This window comes from Dermochelys coriacea, chromosome 19, assembly GCF_009764565.3.
Source record: "Dermochelys coriacea isolate rDerCor1 chromosome 19, rDerCor1.pri.v4, whole genome shotgun sequence".
NCBI lineage: Eukaryota > Metazoa > Chordata > Testudines > Dermochelyidae > Dermochelys > Dermochelys coriacea.
In genome coordinates this window covers 3,854,434-3,877,240 of record NC_050086.2, presented here as the reverse complement: position 1 = coordinate 3,877,240, position 22,807 = coordinate 3,854,434, and the positions used below count along the sequence as shown (strand labels likewise).

Here is a 22,807-nt window from a genome sequence, read left to right as displayed (position 1 = left end):
AACTTCAATTATTGGAAATACTCTTTTGTGGATGTGTGGATGCAGCAACCCACATTTACCAATAAAAATCTAACCCTGAGTCTGAGACGTCGAAAATAGGATTCTAGGTCACCACAGAACTGTATCATGTTCGTGGGGGTGGAGGGGCAAAAGGAGAGGCCCTGAGATAGGACAGATTCTTCTGCTGGGCTAAGAGTATAGTTGGATAGATTAACAATATTGCTGGGTGGGTTACGGGAACCATTGTTGTGGTCCCTTGTGGCATATAGTAGTTTAGATAGCTTAGTGTCCTTTTTCTTTTGTAGAGAAGCAAAGTGTGTGTTGTAAATGGCTTGTCTAGTTTTTGTAAAGTCCAGCCACGAGGAAGTTTGTGTGGAAGGTTGGTTCTTTATGAGAGTATCCAGTTTTGAGAGCTCATTCTTAATCTTTCCCTGTTTGCTGTAGAGGATGTTGATCAGGTGGTTCCGTAGTTTCTTTGAGAGTGTGTGGCACAAGCTGTCAGCGTAGTCTGTGTGGTATGTAGATTGTAATGGATTTTTTACCTTCAGTCCTTTCGGTATGATGTCCATCTGTTTGCATTTGGAGAGGAAGATGATGTCATTATAGACCTAAGAGTGGCTATCCTTCAACAAAAAAGCTTCAAAAACAGACTCCAACGAGAGACTGCTGAATTGGAATTAATTTGCAAACTGGATACAATTAACTTAGGCTTGAATAGAGACTGGGAATGGATGAGTCATTACACAAAGTAAAACTATTTCCCCATGGTATTTCTCCCCCCCACCCAACCCCCCACTGTTCCTCTGATATTCTTGTTAACTGCTGGAATTAGCCTACCTTGCTTGTCACCATGAAAGGTTTTCCTCCTTTCCCCCCCCTGCTGCTGGTGATGGCTCATCTTAAGTGATCACTCTCCTTACAGTGTGTATGATAAACCCATTGTTTCATGTTCTCTGTGTGTGTATATAAATCTCTCCTCTGTTTTTTCCACCAAATGCATCCGATGAAGTGAGCTGTAGCTCACGAAAGCTTATGCTCTAATAAATTTGTTAGTCTCTAAGGTACCACAAGTACTCCTTTTCTTTCTACAAACTACAGTAACTCCTCACTTAACTTTGTAGTTACCTTCCTGAGAAATGCTACTTTTAGGGAAACGATGTTAAGCAAATCCAATTTCTCCATAAGAATTAATGTAAATAGCGGGGGTTAGGTTCCAGGGAATTTTTTTTCGCCGACAAAAGACATTATATATATATATACATACTGTATACGTTTTAAACAAACAACTGAATACTGTACACAGCAATGATGATTGGGAAGCTTGGTTGAGGTGGTGGAGTCAGAGGGTGGAAGAGGGTGGGATATTTCCCAGGGAATGCCCTACTGCTAAATGATGAACTAGCACTCAGCTGGGCCCTCAAGGGTTAACACATTGTTGTTAATGTAGCCTCACACTCTACAAGGCAGCACAAATGGAGGGAGGAGTCACAACAGACGCATGGCAGTGGCTGCAAACATTCTCTGCGGAAACTGAACGTGATGATGAACCCAGGCTATCCCACTGGAGCGCACCACTCCCTCCACTTTCCAAAGTGATGAGGGGTGCATGTGTGTGTGAGACAGAGACACACACACCGTGCGTGTGTGTGTGTGTGAGAGAGAGAGAGAGACGCATATTGCCCCTTTAGTACCCTGACCCCACTCTAAGTACACTGCCTTTTTAAGTAGATCAGCAAGTTGAGACAGCAGCTGCTGCCAGCAAGCTCCCTCCCTCCTGAGTCCTGTTGTGTCCCCCCTGCTCTGTAGAGATGGGGTCCAGGGGGGAGAGGGCACCCTGACATCGGCACCCCTCTTTCCCCCCACTCCCTGCATAGCAAGCAGGAGGCTCCAAGGCAGAGGGCAGGAGCAGCAGACGGCAGTGGGGGGAGGGACAGCTGAACTGCCGGCAATTGGTAGCCTGCTGGGCGGCTGCCCTACAGGGAACTTAGAGGAGCGGGGAGCTGATAGGGGGCCGGCCCACCCCGGGTCCAAGCCCCAGCCAGCTCGCTCCAAGGGGCTGCTCTTCCTGCAAGCAGTGGGCAAAGCCGGCGGCTGCCAAACAACGTTCTACGGGAGCGTGGCAACGTTAAACGAGCACGTTCCCTAATGGATCAGAGAGGTAACAACGTTCACCGGGACGACGTTAAGTGGGGAGTTACCGTACAGACATTCTGCAGCTCACCTTGGAGGCCAGGGGTGGAAGTAGAAATAGGGACTTACCGGTACAGGGCTGAGTTGGGGCTGGCTCTGGCCCCTGGGAGGGGCGGGGATGGAGGCGGGTCACAGCCAAGGTAAGTGCCCTTCCCCATCAGCAACAGCCGGGGGCTCCGGCAGCAGTTTAAAGGGCCCAGGACTCTGCCGTCGCTACCGCCTCGGGGCTCTTTAAACTGCTGCCGGAGCCCCGGGTTGCCACTGCTACCCCACGGCTCTGGGGGGTATTTAAAGGGGCTGGGGCTCCAGCCACTGCTGGGAGCCCCAGGCCCTTTAAATTGCCGCCTGGGGAAGCCAGGCCGCCCTGGTACAGCGCACCGGCTCTTGCCAGTATGCCGTACCGGGGTGCACCGGCTTACTTGCACCTCTGTGTGAGGGTCACAATTCGTGGTGGACGTTCCCGTTAGCGAAAGGGACGTGGAGATAGTTAGGGCTCATGGCTGAGGGGGGTCCTGGATCCACACCCGGGCACTTGGAACTCAGCTCCAGCTTTCTCAGCCCTGAGCAGGAAGACTGACGCGCAGTGAGGCCAACTTCTGAGTCCCCCACTCTCACTTGGGGCCCGAGGGGCAGGGGCAGGGTATGGGAGAGACAAGAAAAGCCGAGGCTAAGGACTGGCATTCTCAGGATCCAGCTCCGTCAGTTCCCGCAGAGTGAGTACGTGATTTCCGGGGCGCACACGCACACCAATGCTATTATCACAACCAGGCATCAGCACGGCTAACCTGCCTACTGAGGCTGCAGGTTGCTAGGGCAGCTCACCTGCACCCCACATCTCCACCTGCACGACTCCCTCCCCCAGCTCATTGTCACACAGTCCTGCCACTGAGCTGCTAACGCTAGTAGAGCGAAGTGCCAGCTGGTTGCAAGGAACCACAGCTCCATTGGAAGGGGGCTCTGATAACACCCCCAGCTCCGCTCCTTTCTGCTCTTTTCTCTCCCCACTAAGCTTAGAAAAACATGCCAGGACCAACCGACACCTTACGGTTTGACGCCTCAGCGGGACAGCCCAAGAGGAAGGAATGGCCCCCACTCCCGTCCACGGACGCAAGCATCCTGCCAGCAGCTCCGCCTCTGTAGCAGCAGATCCGTGAACGAGCTACGTTGGTCGTGACATCGCAACTGCACAACCAGGATGGCATTTGGCCCTCTCCCAGCCCTGGGTTCCTGGCCTTGGGCTCCCCCATGCCCGGCAAGGCTGGAACAAGTAGCTTTATGGTGGCTGCAGAAGTTTTTCTTTCTTTTTCTTTTTTTTTTTTAAATTGCATAAGTTTGACTTCTGCTGCCATTGCGACCAAGGGGAGCTGTCAGCCCCTTAGTGGAGTGATTCCATGTAGGCATCCCAAGATGAAAAGCTTTGGCTAGATGACTAGGGACGTGACACCTGCTTCTGGCCCTTTAAAGGGACAGCACAAAGCCATGCCTTTAAGATGAAATTTGCTACCTGCCTGCAGTGCAATCCACATGGAGTAAAAATAACTCTACACAACCCAGTTACATCAGGGCAAGTGAAACGCAGACAGCCAGTCCATGCCAAACGCCAGACGTGGACGGGTGGGTGTAGGAGACAGACGTGATAACAGCACAAGGATCCTTCAGAGACGTCACAGCTCAGGTTTGGCCTCAAGGGTAGACACCAGAGTCTGCTGCAAAACCCAAGCCCACTGGAGAAGTTTGCACAGACCCTACAGCCTTGATAACAAGCCTGACTGCATTAGCTCCTACTTCCCAGCCTATCTCGGGGGAGAACACACATAGGAAATGGCACAGCCAATGCAAAGCAGAACTGGATTCGAAAAGCTGTTTCAGGTTTAATAATTAAAGGCAGCATTAGTAACTTGGGATAAGGAAATCTGTCTGCTTAAAATAAGGTTTAAGAGGTTCCCTTTCACACAAGACAAAAAAACTTGTACAGATACAGACATAAATTTGTTACTCTCTAAGGTGCCACAAGTACTCCTTTTCTTTTTACAAGACAGTTAGTTCTCCTTCCATTTCTGTTTAAAATAGTCTCCCTTCCAAACAGACCTGCTTGGAAGATTCCCCAGCCCCAGATGGAATTAGTTAGGCCACTTGATCATTGTAAACTTCACTTACCCCTAGAGCAGCCAGGCGCTAAAGAGAAAACACTCCAGCTATAGACAGGTTTCAGAGTAGCAGCCGTGTTAGTCTGTATTCGCAAAAAGAAAAGGAGTACTTGTGGCACCTTAGAGACTAACAAATTTATTAGAGCATAAGCTTTCGTGAGCTACAGCTCACTTCATCGGATGCATCGTGAGCTGTAGCTCACGAAAGCTTATGCTCTAATAAATTTGTTAGTCTCTAAGGTGCCACAAGTACTCCTTTTCTTTCAGCTATAGACAGGGAGCCCAGCACCCAGCTCCAGGGAGTCGGCTTTTATGTGGTTGTCTATGGATAGAGGAATACGCAACCCATCCCAAAGGCAAAGTAACTCATTAGGGAACCATGCCCCTTTAACCTCTTCCATACTTTGCACAGAATTAGCAGGACTTATTTATCATTAAATGTCCTTAGCACACAAACCCTCACCCACCCCCTCAAACTTCTCCCCCCGTGACCAGATGGTATAGTCCATATATTTTCTGATCAGGTGTTTAATTCCAAGGTTGGGCACTAGGATGTGAGTGATTGAGGCAGTAGCTGTCTGCCCGATAAGCATGGTGCAAAGGTGGCCTGCAAAGCGAAAAGGACCATGATGTTTTGTTTTCGTTCTTTATGGCGGATAAAAAGGGCTAACAGGATTACAAATTCTGCATGGATTTTTTTAACTTTAGAAATTAAGGTCTTGTTTAGCCTACATGCAACTGGAGAATGAGTGAAATGGTGACAGTGCAAGAGGGCAAATGTTTAGCAATCAAGAGAGGAAAAGATTTCGAGTCAGACTGCTTAAGACTTTGTTTGACGTTAATGCTTTATTTAACTCTATTGCCCAATATGCACTTCAGAGAAAGGACATCTTTAAAGATCTGCACCCCCACCTCTTCAGTTAAATGTAGGCTCCAACCCATGGTCCATCTCGTCTAGTATCTTGTCTCCAACAGTAACCAGCCCCAGATTCCTCAGAGAAAGGGACAAGAAGCCCTGTAGCAGGCTGATGTGGGATACTCTGCCCCACAGGAAGTTCTCATCCTAACCCCTAATAGTTAGAGACTGGCTTGAGCCCTGAAGCAGGAGGTTTTCTTATCAAAACTCTCTGTTTTAGCATTATTTATGTTAGCTCTGTAGATTTCTGTTATCCATATAAACGTCCAGTCCTCCTTTGTGAGGGTTCTGGTCTCAACAACCTCCTGTGGCAGTGAGCTCCACAGTCCAATTAAGTGATGAACAAAAGACATGAGGTGGTTGCCAGCATATATCCCTGAGAGCCACAGGGAATCCTCCAGTGTCCTCCAATCTTGACATGGCTGATATTTCTAAGGTTAAAAATAAAAAGCGGGCAGACAGGGTAGGGGAGGACCTTTCCTGCCATCTCTATCCACCATCAAGAACTGAAAAAGGAACATAAACCAAACTTTGAAACTCCCTTTGCAGGTCACAATTAAATTCCTTTAGAGCTTTTCCTGTTTGAGATCCTGGGTAAACCAAGCTTCCAGGTCTAAAGCTGAAGCTAGCTACTAACCCTGATCCTGCACACGCCCCTCAACATAGGTTTAGCTTTTGTAAGGAGTCCCAGAGGAGGGGTCCCTTGGCAAAGGGAGAGATCTTACCGCAAACCACTGTCTTCCAATGACTCTGGAAACTCCTGTCTTCTTGCCCCAGGGGACGACGAACAAGCTGGATCCTATTAAAATACCCTGGTGCCTCCAAGCCGCCCCATTCTCCCCCGTCTTGTTCTTCCCAGGCATAGCAGGCACATAAGACACATGTATATAGCATGCCGCACACGCGTGCTGTCCATCGCCTGGTGAGGCTGGCATATGCGCCACTGCAGCTGGTTGAAGGGGACCAAATCCAGTTCCAAGTTGATCTGGTTCCTTTTTACCAGCCCCAGGGACACACTCTCTCCAGGGCCCAGTCCCACGTCGGGGCTTCCATCCCCCCAGACAAATATGAGCCTGTGGTCTTCCTCCAGTGGCCGGGGTGCAGACCCTGTCCTGAGCCAGTGTCTGCAGGATGTGAGGACCCCAGCCCAAAGATACATACTTCTTAACATTCCATAACGCCGGCTGACTCCCTATGGGCATATGAAGAAGTATGTAGGGTTGGGAGGGAGGGGCTGCTCCTCCAGGCCGTGCACCTGGCAGCCCCCATTGGTGCTTGGTTTGTTGCTGTCATCCCCTAAGCTGGGTGAATCAGGCCTCTAGCTGCGCGAGCAGGATGGGGTGTGTGTATGAAAATCATTTTCTGGGCCCTTGCTGGGGTGCTGAGGCCCTGAGGGGCAAGCCCCCGCCTGTACCAGCTCCCTGCAGCATGCACAGGGCTCACCAGCCAGGATCAGCACCTACCACCATCTCAAGACTGCCTTCCAGTAATCCTCCTGGACTGGACAAACCCCATCTCCTGGAGTCTCCGAGGCAGCTGGTCCCAGTTCCCCCCTGCTCCAGCTCTTTCCCTGGGAGGCCCGTTCTGGACCCTGAAAAGAGAATGCAGCGAAACAGCAGCTTTAGAGACTGTGGGGCGGGGGGAGCTTTGTCCCCTGGCCCTGTTTTGTGAGCATCCCCTGGTCAGGAGGGAGCTGAGAGCGCCTGATGGCGGAGCCACCCCCCACCCTGAAATGGCGAGTGCCCTTGGGGAGTTCAGCTCTGGCTCATGCTGGAGGTGGGGGGAGTTGGGGCTGTTGTATCCCCCACTGGAGCGCAAAGCTCTCAGCAAAGCCACATGGGAGACTGAAGGGCAAACCCAGGGCCTGTGCCCCTCAGCTCTGGCTCTTGCACATCTCTGGCTGCAGGCTGATCTTGCTCCAGCCTGTGGTGCTGATTCACTCTGCCAGGCTGCCAGCCTCCGGGCTGCACTAGGGAGGATGGGTGAGCTGCAGAGGGTCCAGTAGACACCGGTTACTATGAAACAGTACAAATAACTAAAGGAATCAGCCCTGGAGACCCTGCTCCAAACTCCTCCCAAAGTATTTGTGGTTAGGGAGCCTCACTGCGCTGATTTTGCCCATCCCTTGTTCCCATTTTCTATCCCATGCTCCTTTCTGTCTGCCCACCAGGCCAGCCCCTTCGCCCCTCTGTGCCTCAGTTTCTCTATCTGTAAAATGAGGCTCACGGGTTTCGCTCTATCCCAAGTGGCATTTTGTCAGACTTCATTTCAATGTTTGCAAAGCACTATAGGATCCTCTGCCGGAAGGTGCTATACAAATGCAAAGTAGTTCTACAATCTGGCTGCTGCCCTGGGTGTGGGTGTTTCTGTGCGTGCACACACGTGTGCATGCATATGTATAAAATGTGCACCGCTGTCCTCCGTTGAATAGAGTCAGACTGCTGCAATGTGTTTCATTGTCCCTATAGCACTAACACTTAAAGATGTTTAGGCCTGCGGTTTCAGAGCAAGATGGAGTTCTATCCCTGACACGGAGAGCGGCTGCAATGCACAGGATGGCACCAAAGGTCCCGAACCAGTCAGAGATTCGTTGCAGCATGTATTACCTGCCCCCCACCATCTCCATTAAAAGTAACTTCCCCACAGTGATCCGGCTACATTAAAACCCTTCTCCGAACCAGCCTCATTCTTCATGGGACGACGACATGTTTTTACCAACCACGCTAAAAGCTCCACGTCCCCACCTCCTCTCCGCTCAGGAACGTTTTTCATTTGTCAGCTCTAAATGCTATCGATTCCTTCCTGGTAGCAGGGTGGGGGGAGGGGAGGGCAAGCGAGTCGGGCTGTGAAGGCAGAGAAAGAGGGACTGTCTCCTCCGTAACCTCTCCATGCTGCCAGGGCACCTCTGGCCCGAGCGGCACTGACTGTAACTGGAACTACATCAAGGCGATTACGTTACCCACCTGGGGACAAGGGGGGCAGGATGGGCCTGGCTGAAACAATGGTGGTGAGACGTGCTTGGAGTCTGTCATTTGCCTGTGGGTGAGACTGGGGGTGGCTCCTTGTCCTTTATTGAAAGGCTTGGGGGTGGGGAATGACTGGCTCCCGAGAGCCTCTCGGTCATGAGTTCAAAGGCAGCAGTGGGCTGCAGCTTGAAAAATCGTGCCACTCCAAGGAGCGTGAAAAATGAAGCACTTAACGGAGACGGGAGGGTGCTCCTGACTGGGCTCCGGGCAGGTGGCTTATGCTAGTGTTACAGGCGTGCTCCGTGTCTGCACAGCTGTAAATAGACACGGTGCCAGCAGATGGTGCTCTGGAACACGCAGACTGGTCCCTGGGTTTCGGGGGCCAAGCAGACTTGCCGTCAGGTCTGTTAGGCGCTGATATAAAGAGCGAGGATTCCCAATAGACACCCGGTTCCTGTTTCACTGTCATTCACGCTAATTCTCTGCCTTCCATGGAAGCAGCTCGAAGCACTTTGCCTGTGTCATTAACTAATTAAGCTTTGCAGCACACCTGCCAGGGAGATATAAGCCTCACCCAGCACTGCAGTGCGGCCACCTCTGGGGCAGAATACAGCAGCAGCTCGGCAATACAGGGCACCCCCACTCAGTGGTTTAGAACAGAAGTAAAGAAATGGACTTTCTAGAAACTGCAGGGGAGCTGGGAGCTGTTTGGCTGACTGCAGTGGCTCTGTGAGATGAGCTGGAGGCGCTGAACCCAGTTCGTAGTGGCCCATCCCACCTGTTGGCTGCCACAGCAGAGAGGCTGTGAATTTACTGAGCCAGAGACTGGACTTCCCGCCAGACATAAAGGGGCTGCCTCCTGGCCCAGGGACAAGTGGCCTGCACTGTCCCTGCCACGACTGCACCTGCAGAGCTGGGGTTGCAGGGCTCATCGGCATAAAAAACAAACCTCGTCCATTTCTGTCCAGCCCCAAATTCCAGGGCCAGGGGCAGCCGAGGGGCCTTGGCTGTGTTTGACTCAAATGGCAGATGAACAGCTTGGGCAGCCAAAGAGACTCCTCATTTTGCAGCCCCCACAAAAGCATGTGTGGAGGCTTGAGGGCTCAGGGTTGCCATTGGGCTGGCTGAGGGTCAAAGCAAATTGTCTCTCCCCACAGCAGGAGAAGGAGCTGCTTCCCCAAGCCAGGGAGAGGAGGGGGAGCCCTGCCCCTGCTCTTAGCTGGGCTCCCCCCGTTCCAGGCCTTGCTCTCTCTTCATGGCTCCTTACAGAATGCAGAGGTAGGCCAGGGTTAAGGGGCAGCAGATATATTCAGGGTAGGATGAGCCAGGGGCTGGCAGCAGCTTGCCGGGAATCCTGGAGCAGGGGCTAATGTGACACCCGGGAAAACAAAGGGGTGAATTCAGTCCTCCCGAAAACAAGGGACAGAGCCAGCTACATAGCAGGGGTGTGCTGGCAAGCATCCCACACATGGCTCTGCCGAAGCCCCTCAATCCCAACCCATAGTCCCCGTCTATTCCAGCCCCTGGGCTCCCTTCACCGCCAGTTCTGCCAATGCCCCTCAACCCTGAGCCACAGTGCCCCTGCTACCCCAGTCCTGTGCCCACCCCCAGCTCTGCTGATACCCCTCAGTCCTGACCTACAGCCCCTGCTATTCCAATCCGGAGTAGCACCTCTCAGGGCACCTCCTGAATCCTGCTGAACTTCATAGTTTTGCAGGGGTGGGAGAAACCCACCACTAGGCCTTGGCTAAGCCCAGCAAATGCCCTCTGCTATCATACACGGCTGCAGATAACTTTGCCCCCTGCATGGCCTAATCCCCACATGAGACTGCCTCTCCCTGAGGCAAAGGAGAGCAGGACCAAAATGTCTACTCGGCAGAACTGCTTCCTCATTTCCCTAATGCACAGAGCAAGCGAAATCCAAGCCTGCACTCAGCCCCCGGCTGGGGAGGGCGAGCGAGGGAGCACGGACCTAGAAAGGCCTGGCCAGTGCTAAACTTCAGAGAAACAGGGTCTGTTTCAACCAGGAGCCGGAGGTGATTTGGGGGGTCCTGTCACGCAGTGGAGGTGGGGGGTGGGGGGAGAGGCTTTTCCCTGGTTCTAGCAATGAGCCAGTTTACACATGTTTGACTGGACCCCAAATTCTCTCTGAGCCCAGCTCGGAGCTGACAAGCTCCTCCAGGTTCCCCTCCTGGCTCAGGAATCTTTTGTACCATGTGTCATTTGCATCGTGCCAGCCCTGGGCCAGGAACCTTTGGCCGAAGCAGAGCTGAGGCTAGACCCCGTAGCGAGATCCCCAGCCTGGTGGCAGAGCCACTGTGTTTCTCCTTGATGCTTTCACTCAGGATTCGTCCAGTTTCACTGCTACTTATTCATAAAGGGGAAGGCCAGTCTGGTGCTTAAAACACAGATCTGGGAGCTAGGACTCCTGGATTCTTTTTTCAGGCTCAAGGAAGGAGGGAGGTTTAATAGCTGGCGCAGGGAACTGGGTTCTCCTGTGTGGATCAGACAGAGACCTTTGGATAACAAATGGATATAAACTGGCCATCAGGAAGTTTAGACTTGAAATTAGACCAAGGTTTCTAACTATCAGAGGAGTGAAGTTCTGGAACAGCCTTCCAAGGGGAGCAATGGGGGCAAAAGACATATCTGGCTTCAAGACTAAGTTTGGTAAGTTTATGGAGGGGATGGTATGATGGGATAGTCTAATTTTGGCAATTAATTGATCTTTGACTATTAGTGGTAAATATGCCCAATGGCCTGTGATGGGATATTAGATGGGGTGGGATTTGAGTTACTACAGAGAATTATTTCCTGGGTGTCTGGCTGGTGAGTCTTGCCCACATGCTCAGGGTTTAGCTGATCGCCATATTTGGGGTCAGGAAGGAATTTTCCTGCAGGGCAGATTGGAAGAGGCCCTGGGGGTTTTTCGCCTTCCTCTGCAGCATGGGGCATGGGGCATTTGCTGGAGGATTCTCTGCACCTTGAAGTCTTTAAACCATGATTTGAGGACTTCAATAGCTCAGACATAGGTTAGGGGTTCGTTACAGGAGTGGATGGGTGAGATTCTGCAGCCTGCATCATGCAGGAGGTCAGACTAGATGATCATAATGTTCCCTTCTGACCTTAAAGTCTATGAGTCTATATTTAGCACCATAGAGTTATCTAGTTGTAACCCAGAGGTTGACATGACCATCTGACAATGTCACACATCAGCTCAGGGGAAGGTTCAGATGAGCAAATCCCTCCCCTCTAGGAGCCAGCCTCAGTTTCACTGTCTGTTCAGACATGACAACGATGAACCCCCCTGGCTGACTCTATAGGTGTTATAGACAGATTTATGGACTGGATCCTCAGCAGGCGTGAATCAGCCGAGTTCCATCCTAGCCGCTGGAGCGCCGCTGCTTTACGTTAGCTGAGCGTCTCTTCCTCTGGGCCGAGTTTTGACACCCCCTGCAGCCAGACACTCCTGTCGTGACACTTTGGGGCAGATTTTCACGAGAGCCCCATGCCTGGCGTGAACCCAACGTGCTGGATCTTTGGGAAATCTGGCCCGCATGCTACCGCACTGGGTAGGGTTAGTTCCACTGAACAAGGACCCCAGATCTATCCACTGCTTGCATTGCAGACTGAAGAAGGAAAATATGGGTACGCCTAGACTGGGGTCACGGGATGGGACTGCAGCTCCGGCAGACATACCTGAGCCAGCTTTAATCTAACTAGCTCAGAGCCTGGAGCAGTGATGCTGCAGCAGCAGGAGATTCATCGCTGGCTGTGCAAACCCACACGGAACCCTGGATAATAACTCGTGGGGCTGGCCCACGCAGCTGCGGCTTCACTGCTCTAGTACCTGAGCTAGCTAGATTAACGCTAGCATGGGCCTGTCAGCCTGCACTGCAGTCACACCCCGTATCTGCAGTCTAGACACAGCCGAAGGTTTACTACATGGGCTATGAGTACCATACTCCTGGCATGTTGCATACCGGAAGACTTCTATGTTAACTGAAATTTGCACCTCCTTATAAGGTTGTTTCAGATGCATGCATCATACTGGAAAGCAACCCCGCCTCCCCCCCTTTCTGCTCTCAACACCGAGCAGAAGAGTGGTTTCCCAAAACTGCACCAACAACCCAGGTTTATCTCTTGTTGGCTAGGCAGGATGGGCTAGTCGTGAAAGCACCAGAGGAGCCTTCAAGAAATGTGGCCCCAGTTCCTAACTCCGCCAAAGACTCTTGTGTGTGACCTTGGGCAAGTCATTTCACCTCTCTGTGCCGTGGTTCCCCGTCTGTAAATGGGGAGGATGCTGCTGGGAGGGTGAAAGCTGGCCATGATTGGGAGGTGCTCAGATACTACAGTGGTGAGGGTCAGATCCATTCTCTGGCCTGGGTTATGCAGGAGATTAGACGAGCTCTAATGATCTCTGATGGCCTTAAATCCGAGCCCAGCTAGATAGAAATCTACGGTCTGAGCCGTGCAAATCATTGAGACTCCTGAACAGCTAAAAACCCAAGACTCATGTGTTAAATCAGCTCTTCTTGCTTCCACAGCCTAGGAAGGTTTGAAACACTGAGCTTGAATTCCCCCTTTGACAACACACTCAGGCGGGACATAGGAAGTGGGGAGAGTCATTTGCCTTCTTTCTTTCACTGCTTGCAAGGTTCAAAGTAAAAAAAACAAAAACAAGAACCACCCCCTGCTCCCCATGACTCTGTTTTATTCAGGATGTGAGTACAGGAAATATTTCATATTTCTTAAGGCTGCCTTAGTGAGGCGAAAGGCACAAATTTAATAGGGCTGGGGACCTATTTCTAGCTTCCCCTAGCTGTGAGATTATAAAAATCAAACCCCCCAATAACTGTGTTTATTATCCTAACACAGACCTCAGGCCAGGAGAACAGAATTCAAAGCCCAAAACATTTCCTCTTTCTTTGCACAATTAACTCCTAGCGCAGGTCATTTTTCCTGCTGCAGTTTGTAACTGTGTGAGCTCCTGCCTCAGTCTGGCCAAGTACTGTCTGCAGGGAGCACAACAAATGTATTTGTGAGTCACGTGGCTCAGACACAGAGCTGTGTTAGCTCAGAGGCTGGGCTTGTGGCTAAGGCACTAGCCGGGGACTCAGGAGATCAGGCCTCACTTCCCAGCTCTGACACTACCTCTCTGTATCACCCTGGGCCAGTCACTTAGTCTCTCCGTGCCTCAGTTTCTCCCATCATTAAATGGTGATACTAGTTCTTTCTTTGTCTTGTCGGCACTTCAGGGCAGGAGCTGTCTGTGTCTGTACAGCACCTGGCACAATGAGGTCCTGATCGCAGCTGTAATGAAAATAACAGCTGGAGGCTTTTGAAATCCTTGTGGCTTCCCCCTCCCACCCCAAAGTGTACGGGCTTTTTCCCAAAAATCTGTGCTGAGCCTTGGGAGCAAGGCGTGAAACCCACAGCACCCTGTGACCCTCCAGAGAGACAAATTGAGAGACTCGCTGCTCCAGGGAAAACCAGCTGCGCTGTTTCCCCCTCATGTTTGTGTCAACCTCCCTGGCTTGCCATAGACTCAACCCCCAGACCTTGGTGTCATGCTGTCACACCCACTCCTCATTTGTAAAAATCAGCCAGGTTCACAACAGCCTTTTCTAGCTCATCCCTTGCCTCCACTCGCTGTGCTCCCCAGCCACTGCCCTGTTCTGTGCCTCAGTTTCCCCAGCTGTAAAATGCGGGGTGGGAGGTGGAATGGTACTTACACACCTACCTCAGGGATGACTTGAGGCTTCGGTTCCAATGCACTTTGGGATCCTCTTACAGCTGGAGCGAGAGCACTATGGACCTACTCCCTCAGCCTCTTGAGTGTTCTCCCTGTCAAAGCAACATTTGGAGTTCAGTACAGAGGCTGGGGATGGCACCGGGGGCTCATGCTCCCCCCACATCCCCCTCTAGCTAAGATCTCAATGTGGGGCCCATCACCGTAGTATCTGAGCACCTCTACAGCCTTTCACAGACTTAGCCTCCCAGCCCCCTTGCTCTCCCCCTGCGAGGCTGGGAAGTGCTATTACCCCATTGTACAGGCCAGAGCAGGGACCTGACTACTGGGCTGCCCCGTGCAGGCTAGAGTCCTAACCACTGGGCCCTCCTGCCTCTGCAGACTCAGTGCCGCCATTTGGGGTTCAGCAGTGAGGACAATCAGGCGCTGGAAGATCCCGGGGACTCACGCAGCGCCTCCTCCTCCCTAAGGGCCAGAACCTCAGTGGGTAAATCTGCATTGCTGCATTGATTTACACCAGTCAAGGATCAGGCCCGGGGCCACTTGCTGGATTTGTTTTAGCCCCGACGAGCTCATGAAACTCCTGGAGGGGGAGCTGCCACCTGGAGGGGGAGGGGGGTTTCAGAGCCACAGAGCAGGGTCAAGGAGGTGGGGGACTCATGCAACTTGCTGGAAATCACTGGGGGAGGGAAATCACTGCTCCTTGGCTCCAATTCTATTCCCACCCTGGTGTAAATCAGGAATAAAGCTGCTGGAGCCAATGAGGTTCTACTGGTTGCAGTGGAGATTGGGCCCATTGGGCTGGGAATGTTTGGACCTAGGGAATGGATGGCTGGGATGGACCCTCTACCCCAGTGCTCACCCCTTGCAAGTAATCCCTGTCTCTAAGGCACGATGGGTGATGTTAGCCCCTGCGCAGAGGCTAAGGTGCCATTTACGTCACACAGCGCATTGCCCCGAGCCAGTCCCCCAAGGCCCCTGCCGGCACTGAGCAAAGGGCACAGAGGACTTTGGAGCAAGGGAAGGTCAGAGCAGACTGCACTTGCCTCTGCAGAGCTCTGTGAGTGTCTCTCTCTCTCTGTCTCTGTCTCTCTCTCTCTTCAAGGGGTTGCTGTAGCTGGGCGTCAGCGCAGGGGTGAATTTGGCCTGCTGATTGCAGGCCCCACCTGCTCCAACAGAGCTCTTAGCCCTGGTCTCAGGCTCTCTGGGGACAGGGATGCTGGAAGGGCTAAGTTAGCGGAGAGGCCGGGAGAGTTGCAGAGCTGTTCTAGGCTGGAGGGACGGCTTGCCACCCTCAGCGCTGGCCATGCTGCCTGAGGGCACTGGGCGAGGGCCGCCTTCCTCCCCCCACCCCGGGTCCTGCTCTCAGCTGTGGTGCACAATAGCTGAGCAGAAGCTGGCTCTTTGCAGAGGCAAGGCAAGAGGGGAGCCTATGGCAATACCAGCTTCTGGGCCAGGGCCTAGGCCCTCTGTCAGGTGGCAGGTGACCCCAGGCCCCTCTTTGGCCATTGTATCTCCCAAGGATGGGAAGTGACTTGCCCAAGGTCACGTATCAAATTGGTGCTAGAGCTGGAAATAGAACCTAGGAGCCCCGACTCCCAGCCCCCTTGCTCTAACCACTAGACCCCACTCCCTTCCAGAGCCAAGGATAGAACCCAGGCATCCTGATTCCCAGCCCCCACCCTTGGAGCAGGAGGAGCTGGGCTCTCCAGCGGCTGCTGAGAGCCCCAGCTGTGGAGTTGGGCCCCTGGGGATTGCTGTCTGAGCCCCAGCCTGGAGGGGCTGAGCAGGGGGTGGTCAGGTCTGGGTGAGGCTGCAGAGTGGGGTCCAGGGTCAAGGCAGAATTGGGGCAAGGAGAGATTGATTCAATGGCATCAAAATGGGCGAGCTTTCCCCCAAACACCCATTCTCCTGAGCTGCACTGAACCAGAGCTGGAGAACGGACCCTTGGAGCGCTGGGTCCAAGCCAGGGGCCGTCTCGGAGGCTGAAACACAGCCCCCTCCACTCCCCCTGCAAAAAGGCCTGGCTGGGCCCGTGTCTGATGGGGCTGGTTTTCAAGCGGCCCATGAGGAGCACCAGTGGCTCTGGCTGAGGAAGCTGGGCAGAGCCCCCGGGCCCAGGTCGTAGCCCTCTGGGCTCCAGGGAAGGGGCAGGCTGGGCCCAGGAGACCATTTGGTCCTAGTGGCACATTCCCCGGAGCAGGCGGCAGCCTCAGGCGAGCAGTGACTCAGCACCGGGCAGACAGTGACCACACGTGCTGCATCTCTCTGCAAGGAGCTGCCGGGTGCCAAATATGCACTTACTGCACGGCTGACCCGGCTTCTGGGAGCCTGGGAGAGCAGCAGCTTCTGGCAGACAAGATGCTGCTCGGCCTCTGGAGCCAAGGCCAGCCCTACAGCGCACCCCAAGCGGCTGGAGTTACCCCAGGGAGGGATCTGGCTCCCTCTGGCTGCAGCCCAGCCTGTGGTCCTTGGGCTCCCGGCTCCCAGGACTGAAATCTGGACCTGGCCCAAGGCCCAGCAGCAGAGGGGTTGGGGCAGCTTCTCCTGCACCAGGCAAGGGGCCGGTGTGCCCAGCACACTCCGGGGTCCCCCTCTCCTGCCCTCACAGGAGGGTGACCATATTTCCCAAAGGGAAAACAGGACACCTTGGTGGGGCTGGCCCAATCCTCCCTTCCCCACATAGGGCTGGCCTGAGGGCCTCCCCCCTTCACCGCACTGCACGGGGCTGGCATCACTGCACCCTCACCCGGTCCCCAGCCCCAGTGTGCTGAGCTCTCAGCCGCCTGCAGCGATCTCCTTGGAGTTTGGTACCAGACCCTCCCCTCCAGCCAGTAAGTGCCCCCCACCTCAGTGCAGCCATTCACACCACCACAGCAAGCCGGATCAGGCCCTCAGCTCACCCCAGAGTTCATTGCCCTTCCCCCAGGAGAGAAGAGCTGCAAAGGCCGAGGAAGAGGAGGGTGTGACCCCAAAATGTCTAGGACAGGGTGCGGGCAAGTGAGCAGCAGGTCTCTGCACTTTTATTTCCCCAGATGCGAGTGCGAGGGGAACAAGCCTGGAGCGTTCAAGTCCACTAGTGAATATCCCCATGGCTAACTGATGCTAGTGGATGCAGGCGGTCGTGCGTTTGAGATACTGCTGTGAGTGGCCAGGTCTGAGTACCCGTGTGCGTGTGGCGCTGTGGGCATAGTGCACGGCAGGGATCTCTGTGCATGTCTCTGTGTCTGCAAAACGCCCCTGCACACAACAGTGCCCCCAGCAGAAACACTCTGAAATGGCCCAGCTGGCACAGGAAATGGCCCTGGCAGCCCAGAGCTCTGCTCTACGGCTCTGTCCCTCAGCTGATCATGGTTGTTTTACTAAAGGGATGGCTGCCCCCCCCCACGAGGGGGCTCTGCCATGACCCTGCCCCGAGGGGGCTCTGGCTAGAGGGGTAGCAGGTGTCTTGGGGCACTGTGACACCACAATCAGCTGCCTGGCTCAAGGAGGAACAAGGGTTAGGGGCTGAGCTGGGACTTGGGAGCCCTGGATTCAAGGCCCAGTTCTGGCACCGGCTTCCTGCGAGCCTGGGCCCTTCGACCCAGCTCTGTCAGGGGCCTAGGCCTTGCTCTGCTTGGCCCTGCAAAGCCACAGGGACACAGACGCCTGCGTGTCACTGACAGGCACTGGGGCTGAACCCTGTCCCCCACCTGATTTGTTAGGTGGGAAGCAGCCAGAACTGGGGGAGCCAAGCACGCTTTGCGCAGGGCCAGCCTGAGCTTCCTCCCTGCAGCTGTGGCAATGCCCCTCCCTCCTGCCCCACAGCCCTCCCTCCCCACACAGTCTGCAGACAAGGCCTCCATAGCCCCCCTCACTCCTGACCCACAGCATCCCCTCTCATTCCAGTCATGCCCCCCCCCGCCATCTCTGCTAGCACATTTCATCCCTGACCTGCGCCCTGTGGCTCTGCCATTGCCTCTGATTTCTGACCCACAGCCACCTGCTGTCCCAGCCCTCGCACCCCCCTGCCGTGCCGCTGTCCCTCGGAGCCCAGCACCGGCCCTGCAGAGGAACCCTGCTCTGACCTTGGCTATGGTGGTGCAGGGATGAGACCTGGTGACCTTGGAGGGGACAGGAGCCCAGCTCCCGGCAGCCTGAGCCGAGTGGCTTAGGAGTACTGGGATGGGAAGCCAGCGCTGCTGGGGAGCAGCCTGGGCTCTTTTCTTCCTTTCAGCGATGTGGCGTCCTTTGCACGGGGCTGGCCCCAAGGCAGGCGTTGCACGGACTTAAGTACAGCACTCACCCACCCTGCAAAGCCAGATGTTTGCATCTGGCAGCCTTCAACTGCTCCGCTACTGCCCCAGCCCCTCCCCTCTCCCTCTGGTCAGGACTCTTTCCAGAGCCCCTCTGGGGTTGCATCATGCCCCCTATCCCCCTGCCCGCAGGAGCTGCCATGCTCCCCCATCCCTGCTATACAGCCCGGCATGCTGCAGCAGACCCCTGGTGAAGCTGAGGTGCCAGGCAGTGCAGGCTGAGCTGGCTACTGGTTCAGATCCCTGGGGTTGTCCGACCCTGCAACTTATGCAAACCTAACTGGGCCCAGCCCGAGATTCCTTCTGGGCTGGAGCTGCCCTTGACGGGTGCCGACGAGTGTCTGAGCCAGCAGCTGCTCAGCTCTGCACTGTGCCAGGGCAGCCGGGGCTGCAGTTGGAAACTCGCAGGAGGCTGGAGAGGAGGGCTGCAGCCCCATGGCAAGATTTCAACCCTCCTCCAGTAAACCAGGAGGCTGGGGCCAGGTCCACTGCTCCAAAGTGCCTTTTATTTGACCCTCTGAACATACCTGGCCACTCATTGCAGGGGGAAGCTGGCACGTCTGGGTGCCCAGCCTGTGATTCTGGGCTAGGGGAGCGATTGCTGAGTGACCCCAACCCCCATATGTGGGCCAGATCTTCAGCCCGTCAGCTGCTGCCCCTCCATGGAGCTCCACCCATGTTCCCAGCTCGCAGCCAGCCCCTGGGGATTCCTGAGGCTTCCATTGCATAGGGAGAGCAACAACAAGCCCGAGTAATGGAAGGCCTGGGGAGGCTGCCAAGAGAGGCTTTGATGTGGGGATTCGCACGCACCCAGCCACCCTCCCTGTCGGGCCAGCACAGCCCCAGCCGGCCTATAAAAGGAAGTGTCTTTTTTCTGCTTTCTCCCCAATGCTGCCCGGTGCTCGGCAGGCGCTCGCTAACACAGCCGTTTCCAAGTTGTACTGTTCACTGCTCCGGCTTGGCCCCGCTCCCTGCCTCCCCTGGCCATTGATCCATTGAACCAACTGCATTAGCCACTTCATCAAACCAAGCGGCAGAAAAAAAGAGACACACACAACCAGGCAGAGAGCTGGGCGCAGGGTGAGAGGGCTAGCTCCTTCCAGGGCACCCCCCACACTCCCCACGCTCCCTTCAGGGTCCTCTGCCCCTCCCCGAAGAAACCAGCTAGGCTAGGAAATTGTGAAGTGACCTGCCAATGGCAGGAGAAACCCCTCCTCCCCCTGCTTCAAACCAACATGACAATGCGACGGTGGGGCCTGATTGACGGCTAGCCCGGAGGAGCCTCATCCTGCCGCGATGATCCTCCATGGGCATGTGCAGAATATGGGGACCAGGAGCCCAGAAATTAGAGCTGGGATCCCTTCGCCCCTCTCCACCCTACACACACACATATGCACACACACACACTAATGTAGGGGATGCTCCTCCTTGTCCCGGCCCCCAAAGGATTTTCCCAGCAGCGAGGGAGCCCTGCACCCCATTCTGGGGGATTCCTGCCATGTTGCTGAGTGTAGGCGGGTGATTTACGGCTCAGGCGCTCTCCCCTACAACAGGCACAGGGTCTCTAAAGAGAGAGACCCTGCCAGGCTGCTGGCCCCACAGCAGCGTCGCCCAGAGCACTGTTATCGCCTGCTCCGTGCAGACACCGGGGGGGCCAGCACACATACCCCGAGCACCGGGGTGATGCAGGGCTGGCTTTGTGCTGCCCTGCAGCCCCCCATTCCTGCAGAGAGTTTGCCGGTGACCCTTCTTCTTTGCTTTCGCCAGGGATGCCGATCCCAGGGCACCTCCACTGGGCCCAAGTAAATTAGGGGGTGGGGGAGCAAGAGGACCGCAGCCACTCCTAACCCTGGAGGACATTTGCTGAGACTACAAGCCCCTTCTCCTCCCATGCACAGCTGAGACTGAGCCCCCCCCCCACATACACACTCTGCAAAGCTGCTGCAAAGCCCAAGTAAAATGCTGATTATGGTTCTGATTATCAGTGTCTAGTGCAGAGGCTGCAAATAACAAAAGGCATCTCCGGCGTGGGAGCTGGGAGTGCAGGCACCAGCCTTGTACTAGTGAAGGTTAAACGCTCAGCCCAGGGAAACCCAGCTCCCCCCGCCCTGCAGTCCCCAGCATCCCGATTTCTGGCCCCCTCCCCAGTGCTGAGCCACTTACTGTCCTGAAGGTGATTCCACTTCTGTCTGGGGCTGGAGCGCCGGCACCCAGGGGCGGTGGTGTCGCCTGCCAGTTCCCAGCACTTGCCTGCTCGTCTTGACTTTGCCACAGAACTCCTTCAGCTTGTCTGCATCCTGTTCCCGAGGAGCATGCAGCACCCTCACAGCTCAGCTTGAGAAGTTCCTTGTGAGGGAGGGGAGGGAAGAGAGAAGATTTAAAGGCAGACCCTGCCTGGCTTGCAGACACCTTCAGGTGCACGTAGGTAAAGATGCTCCCCACTTCTTTATAAAGGTGCCTCATTTATTGCTGGGGTTGCCCCCCTCCCCTGCCACTGCAGGCAGAATTCACCTCCCCATCCCAAGACGAGTCCCACCCCTTCCACACACACACACACAACCATGCCCGGCTGCCAGGCAGACGGCGAGGGAGCCGCACAGATCTATGCGAATGAATCCTCCGGCCTCTGTATTTGCCAGTAAATATTGTCGCGGGTGCGCAAATTGCAAGAGGCCCCTGCCTCTTCCCTTTCGCCAGCAGACGCGAAGTCCAGTCCGGACAGTTCTGAGCCACCCCCAGCCCTCGTGCGTCTGCTGCAGCAATGACTTCGCCCCCCCTCCCAAGCTGCAAAATGGTGGAAGCAGGCCAGGAAGCAGCTCTAGGAGACCCTGGCCACAAGCAGCCAAAGGGGCCCAGAGACACTGCCATCAAACCAACCCAAGGCATGAAAGGCAAAAAGCAGCCAGGGCTTCAGGTCCAGGCTGAGTTTCCAGGGAACATCAGAGGGCTCCCCAGGCAGCGGAGCCCAGGAGGTCACTTGCCTTAGGACGTCCAAAACCTTTGGCTGATCAGCGCTGGGGAGACACGGGGGTTCGGTCGTTTGGGATCTGGGGGACTTGTCCGGGTCCAGCGGTGTAAACGTGCTCTCTGTCAGCACGCCTGCAGGCAAGGCCCAGAAGGGAACCCGCCGGGCGCTGCCACTCTCCTGACCCTGCTGCAAGGAGCATTTCGCCTCTCGCCAGCGGCTCTGGACTTCAGTTTGGCTTTTCCAAGTTGACATGCGCAGCAATGTGTCGGCGGGTTTGGGTCCCCTGCTGTCCCCTCTGCCTGCGCTCCCAGGGGCCGCCTGCTCGCCTGCGGCGACTTTTGGAGCCCCTGACACTCAGACTCTGGGAGTTCGGGGGAGACCAAACACCCCTCATTTGTGACATGCCAAAGCCCCACTGATCAGGGCTTCATCGGAAGAGCAGTGGGGAAAAGGGGGAATGGGGAGGGGCTGTGGAAAGGACTCGACCCCCCCCCATCTCAAAGCAGGCCCAGGCAATGCAGGATGCTCTTAGTATATTGAACTGCTCCTCCACCCCCTTCCTGAAAGCCTCACGCCTGCAAAGTGATGAGAGAGACGCGAAAGCCAAGCTCCTACCTCCCAGCTCTCCCTCCACCGGGTCCTTTCGCCAGCAGCATCCTCTGGGCTTTGAGCCTGGCTCCTCGGAGCTGCAGAACGTCCCAGATGCAAGAGGAGGCTTTGCAGCCACCCGGAGGCGCGAGGTGGAGAATTGGGGCAGTCGGCAGGTGGGGGGAATATACAACACCTTGTTCTAGTGACCAATTGGAAAAGGAGAAAACCAAGGAGTCCCCTCATGTCTGCCCCTGGCAGAAAGCACTTTCTTGGCAGGGCCTTTCACTCCGGTCCCTCAGCACTAATGTCCCGCTCCCCGGCCGGCCGCGCAGCGTTTGCCTGCTATTTTTGGCAGCCTCCTCAGAACTCCTCGCAGACTATTAATAATGAGAGTGAGAAATTCGTTTGGCCTCTGCTATATAAGGAAAGGTAGCAGGCTAGAGGCAGCTAAATATATTGGAGCGTGCGGGAGCCGGGGAAAGCGGGAAAGCTTTGGCAGCGAGTGTGGAAAAGAGATTGTTTTCAACAATGGAAAGACGGACTCACAGCTAGCTAGCGCGGGGCCTTGGCACGTGGGAAGGGCACACTGCTCGGGGACTGCGTAGGCCCTGGGCTGCTCACCGTGCTGCGGGCATGCATGTGGCTTGGGAGGGTTTAATGGGAGATTATGCTCAGCCCTGATCTCTGCCTCAAAGCTTCAGAGGCCAGATTTTCCAGACCGCCTGGCTCCCCTTCAGGAACCCAAACGAGGGCTGGATTCCCCTATGTGTGCTCTGCACCCAATGGGCTGTGGAATCAGATCCCAGCTCTGGCCTTAATTCCTAGTCCCAAACCTCGCCTGCTAGTTAACACCCTGTTTGGTTTCCAGAGTGGTGGCTGCTAACCAAGTAGCCAGGGCAAAGGCAGATCATAGAATCATAGAACCATAGAATATCAGGGTTGGAAGGGACCCCAGAAGGTCATCTAGTCCAACCCCCTGCTC

The 22,807-nt window shown here is 55.0% G+C and overlaps 2 long non-coding RNA genes across 3 annotated transcripts; one reads left to right on the top strand and one right to left on the bottom strand.

The window, feature by feature from the left end:
- The first annotated feature begins 1,717 nt into the window (after positions 1-1,717).
- On the top strand, positions 1,718-4,729 carry LOC122458257. Its single transcript, XR_006278183.1, has 3 exons — positions 1,718-2,158; positions 3,200-4,395; positions 4,615-4,729. It is a non-coding gene; the product is annotated as an uncharacterized LOC122458257 (long non-coding RNA).
- Positions 4,730-6,437: 1,708 nt separating this feature from the next.
- Positions 6,438-22,251, bottom strand: LOC122458259. 2 transcript variants are annotated; one of them, XR_006278185.1, is made up of 4 exons: positions 21,850-22,251; positions 20,430-20,612; positions 13,963-14,066; positions 6,764-6,844 (listed from the first exon to the last, which is right to left on the bottom strand). It is a non-coding gene; the product is annotated as an uncharacterized LOC122458259 (long non-coding RNA). The 2 variants fall into 2 exon arrangements; XR_006278186.1 differs by lacking the exon at positions 13,963-14,066 and having other exon boundaries at positions 6,438-6,844; positions 21,850-22,239.
- Between the last annotated feature and the right edge of the window lie 556 nt (positions 22,252-22,807).